This window comes from Sitodiplosis mosellana, unplaced genomic scaffold, assembly GCF_009176505.1.
Source record: "Sitodiplosis mosellana isolate CC-2019 unplaced genomic scaffold, AAFC_SMos_1.0 Smas_scaffold_1, whole genome shotgun sequence".
Taxonomy (NCBI): domain Eukaryota; kingdom Metazoa; phylum Arthropoda; class Insecta; order Diptera; family Cecidomyiidae; genus Sitodiplosis; species Sitodiplosis mosellana.
This window is the reverse complement of record NW_022595244.1, coordinates 14,704,160-14,709,411: the sequence shown is the minus strand read 5'-3', so window position 1 is coordinate 14,709,411 and position 5,252 is coordinate 14,704,160. Positions and strand designations below refer to the sequence as shown.

At 37.2% G+C, this 5,252-nt stretch overlaps 1 protein-coding gene across 3 annotated transcripts in view; it reads right to left on the bottom strand.

Moving 5' to 3' along the window:
- The window catches only part of LOC129565528 (uncharacterized protein DDB_G0284459), a 51,298-nt gene extending 47,473 nt beyond the window's left edge, over positions 1 to 3,825 (bottom strand). Inside the window, exon 1 of one of the 3 annotated variants that reach the window (XM_055440526.1) lies at positions 3,329 to 3,825. The gene's annotated coding sequence lies outside the window, so the exon portion shown is untranslated. The remainder of the gene's footprint in view (positions 1 to 3,328) is intronic. The other 2 variants (XM_055440509.1, XM_055440518.1) reach the window with 2 other exon arrangements.
- Between the last annotated feature and the right edge of the window lie 1,427 nt (positions 3,826 to 5,252).

Sequence of the window (5,252 nt, the reverse complement as noted above, 5' to 3'; positions counted from 1 at the left end):
CTGCTGCTGCTGCTGCTGCTGCTGCTGCTGCTGCTGCTGCTGCTGCTAAATAAATCGAAAAACAAACAAGTCGCATTGTATTTTCACAACTACTATTTTTAGTCGAAGCTGCTTCAAGTTGATATGTGCATGGAGAGCAGCGTGCGCTGTGTAGACAAGAAGGTCACAACAACAACAAACCGCGCATATTGAACTCGTCGAACAGGCTTTGAGGTCCACCGTGTAACGCATATTATATATATTACTTATTATTTATTATACATATTGACGTATACGTAGATATGTGTGTAGAATTGTGTGCGATGTGTGTGCAGCACACACAATAAACATTTTGGTGGCTTGCACTTCGTATTTTCGAATTTTGATCGATTCGGTTCGACAAACGACTGCAAGGTAATCATTCGGCGTTGAAACATTAATTCTCGTCTGTTTTACTTATTAATATTTTTTGTCTTTCGTTCATTTTGTTTTTGTGTTGTTGTTGCGCAAAAATTCACCGAAAATGGTATAATTTATTCGATCGTATTTGAGTAAGCATTTTAAGTCGGTGACAATCGAAAATAAGATTTTTTTTCTTTTCTTTTTTTTTTTTTTTTTTCAAAAAGGCAACTTTATCGAATCGACTGAAATTTTTCGTTCAATTTAAATAAATCACATGATTACTGTGCTATAATGCGTTTTGTATTATTGATAGCAGCAGTTCTCATGTAAAATTCATCATCATCATCATGAACGAATATCACGAGTGAGCGTTTATTGAAGTCGAAAGCAAAAGGAACGCATACACATAGCGAAAAAAGGGTAAAAAAATGAAATGTGAAAATCGGAGCGATTTAAATGAAATTTAATGAAATGGAAATCATTGGAATGGAATAGCAGCTGAACGACAACGCCGATGATGATAGTATGTACAACAATGAATAAACAATGTTGATGAAATTTCCTCAATACTCTCTCCGTTTTTGTTGTCATCGTCATCGGCGTTCAATTCAATTTTGAAAGGGACGTTCCATCGAATCACAATCATCATCATCATAATAAATTAACCAAAAAAAAAAAAAATCATAACAATATTCCGACCACAATTCATGCACATCCATACACAAATACAACAACGACAACATCACATCATTGGTATGGCTATAGGCAAATCTGCCGAATACACTCTCTCACACACATATATATGCACACATGCACATATATACGGAGAATGAGTGAGGCAACCAACCACTGAAAAGGGGCCCATAGACTTCTCTTCTGGTAAGAAGTTGGATTTTGGTTTTGCAAGAAAAATGGGAAAAATATTGTTGCTATGTATCGCATTTCATGTGGATTCGTTGGTATTGGTGATGCGCTGACACAATACGCACATAGCAAATGCCATATGAGTGCGACGTGTTCACATGTATACATATATACTATACGTAGTATAGAAAATCGCTGTTTGCGATTGTGTGGTGTGGAAAAAAGTATGTATGTGCGGCAAAGTGCTGCTGTTGCTGCCTCATTATGCAGCGGGTATGAAGTGTGCGCGCTCTCTTTCTCTCTCTCACCTTCTCCATGTAGTGTATATTGACAGTGTGTTGTAGCAACCATCGGCAGTAACAAAATAATCACATAACGTTTGTTGGCTTTATATTGGCTTTGGCTTTTGGCTATGCCTTGGCTTCGACTCAAATGGGAAAGAGAGAAAAAAACAACGACAGCTAAATTGGACATGTGTGCCGTCGTCGTCATCGTCGTCGTCGTCGTCGTTGTACTCACTTATACATCAAAGAAATCAAATTACTTTTGCTCCATCGATTCCAAGCAATGTATAATTTACACATTCGGCAACTTTTTTTTTCTCTTTCGTCAGTTCACCCGAACATATGAACTTTTTTTAGGCCAAAATGAACAGCAAAACACAGCAACGAAACGCTCAACCGATGTATCAATTTATTTAGAATTTTCTACCGTTCTCACCATCAATTACTTTGGTGAATTTACGTTTTTCTTCAAAAGGCGTCAGTTTCAAAGATTAATTACATTGTCAATGATTGCGAGCTCGAGAGGTGACGCGAATGGCGAACAATTTTGCGCTGAATGAACGGAACATTTTCAAAAGAAAAGAAAAGAAATGAAAGGAAATTACCACGATAGTGTTGACAGTTTTTGAATCAGGAGTTTCCTCCGGAATTAAAATAAATCTATTGAATGAAAGTTGAGTACGGGCAATGAATAGCAGCTATTTTTTTCATTTGAATGACACACAGGCCATTCGTTTCTCGTTGCGAGAGAGAGAGAGAGAGAGAGAGAGAGAGAGAGAGTGAGAGCGTGAAAATAAAGCTGCATCCGAAATGAATAGTTGGCGCTGTAATTTGTGATTGTTGGGTAAATTAAATGGAGGAAATCAAACGGTGAATATAAATGAATTAAAGTAATTATTAGCGGAGATATTTTTTTTGTAGAAAAGAAAACCGATGGAAGAAAAATTGGAGATATATAGAAAGATATATGCATATAGTATATTCTCTCACTGCCGCGATTCAGTTTGGAAACGATAGAAAAATACGCACACTCATACACACACACACAGCCAACTCAAAATCCCATTGAAGCGTATGGTTGGCAGTTAATAGCAGCCAATGTTACCAATACCAACACATGACGAATCGACAACGCACACTCACACCCAACACACCACATACATTGGCCTCTTCTTTTTCTTCTGCTGTGTCGTAGTTGTGTTTTTTTTCATGCTTGTTTGATATTCGTATGTGCGCGTTACTTTTTGATCGTTGTTTGCGTCCATTGATACCGAGGTCTTCGTATTCTTTGTCATCCGTTTTGAACATTGTACGCGGCTCTCAATTCAGAAATAATTCGAAAAAATCGAGAATAAATTGAAAGCACATGAATAAAAGTAATCGAATTCCGAATTGAATGTCGTTCGGTCACTTTCTTGCACGAATATTTGATATATCGACGTATAACGGAAATCATTTTGTCGATCGGCTTGTCGTTTCAATCATTTTTTTTTCTCTCCTTCTTCTGGTGATGGGATATTTCAGTAGAATTTACGGGCTTGATTCGAATTTTGCATATACATACCAAAACGGTTTTTATTTTTATGTATATAAATACATCACACACAAATAAGTATACATATATGATGCGCGTATATATAGAGAAATTCTAGAATGGCTCACACTTGAAACGGTCCGAAAATTTTTTTTATTCTCGTTTTTTTATTGTAAAATTGTTTGAGAGTGGAAAGCAGTTGTCGTAGAGAAATTGAAATTATAACATTTGAAGAAAAAAAAAAAACAACAACAACAACACACACCATTCGAAAGAATTGTGACGAAATGCGCAAAATATCGGTGATAATTTGCGTTTGTATTCTCTTCGGGGCTCCTGGACGCGGTCTCGTGCCGACTTTATCGTGCCAAACTTTACTATTGATGCATTCGAATTAACACTAATACAAAACACTGGACGATTTAAAATTTAAACGGCGATTTTTTTTCCCATAAACTTTTTTCTTTGTGATTTTCTTTTTCTTCTTTTAGGGAACAAAATGAAAACAGCGGACAGAGTGTTCGTGTTTTTTTTATAGCTTGGCTTAATTTAAACATACACTTAAATATTTAAACAGAGAAACTTGATTGAATTGTAATTATTATTTAAAAAAAAGAAAAAAAAAGTGGATTTTTGTGATAGATTAAAATATATGTGTTGCTAACAGCTCGGCCTCTATCTGATGACTATACGTGCTATGTTCGCCAGAGGTTTTCCATACTATGTTTGCGTATTTTTCGAGTTCGTCCGTCTCGTTTGGTTCGGTTCTCTGTGTGTGCGTGGCATGTGCTTGAAACGTAGTAGCGCGTTCACGGCAATATACACACCGCCAGGCCAAGCGAGGCTTGTGTGTTTGATTTTGCTGCTGCTGTTACTGCGACAGCAAATGGGAAAAATAACTCATGTTTCGTCTGTGTGTGCGTGCGTGTGTATTCGGTTCAAACACTTGGATGTCAGTTGGAATTTCTTATTGTTTGATTTCTGCATGTGTGTAAGAAGTAGCGACAAAAAAAACTTGGCCGAATCGAAACGACAATCGTATCGAAGTCGGTTCGGAACACGATTTCAATACTCTTACATATGGGGCCGCTGTTTTTACGCGATAGCGGCTATACAATGAAACCACTTCAATGTTCACACACTAATGCAAAATCCACACCAAAACATCCATACGGTGTTCATACAGTCGCTTTGCACAAATGCTGTGTAGTTACTCGAATTCAAATACGAATGCATAATTCTACAGGGCGCTTGCCGCACGAATGCGGCTTAAAGTCGATTACAGCCGACAATGTATGTGTATCACGTCTGTGAGTGTGTATGTGTATACACACGTGATGTGCCACAACGGTTCGGCCGACCAAAAGATGCGCTTGTATTTGCGCTTGAAGAGCAGCATGTGATCGTGGTTGAGCATTTACTGTGAATAATTCGCATCACACACACACCTATCGAAACGTATGAACAACTGAGCGAGACAAGAGTCGAAAATTGATACACACACAAAACAAGATCAACACACAGAGATAGATATAATAATTCATATTTGGTAGCTTAGCGTATACACACCACGGAGACGGAGAGAGAGAGAGTGAGTGAGTGAGATGGAGACCAAGAAAAAAAAAAGACGACGTGAACAAACATTCTGTTATAATACAAAACCAAGCGCAAACAAAATGCTCATTTTTATGCAAATTAAATGTTTCGAGTGTGATTTTGCTGTATTTTCCATGGCATTTGGCTTGATTTTTCTTTTCGGTACGGTGCCTTTAGCACAAACAAAGTATTCAACATTTTAAAAAACAATATACAAACCCAATGGCACTGATTTCCGAATCGGTAGTGTAATTTCGCTAGAAGGCTTCCCGTGGGTCAATACCATTTGGCCGAACGAAAAATCCGTTAGGAAATTAAATCATTTATAGTCTTCATTTGTGCCCTTTAATTACCCTTTTTTCATAGGTCTTTCATGAGCAAGTTGGTGCAAATGTGAAAAAAGAATATGTACACATATACATATTAAAAACGAACAGCCGAATTAAAAGCCCATTTTCCAAAACAACATTTCTTCGACGTAAATCGCATGCCGACGGAAAATTTATTCAACCATTTGTTCAGGATATAGAACTCAGTGTAATAAATTTGCCCATTTTTTATTCATTTTGTAAACTTTCTGGAGAAAGACACAC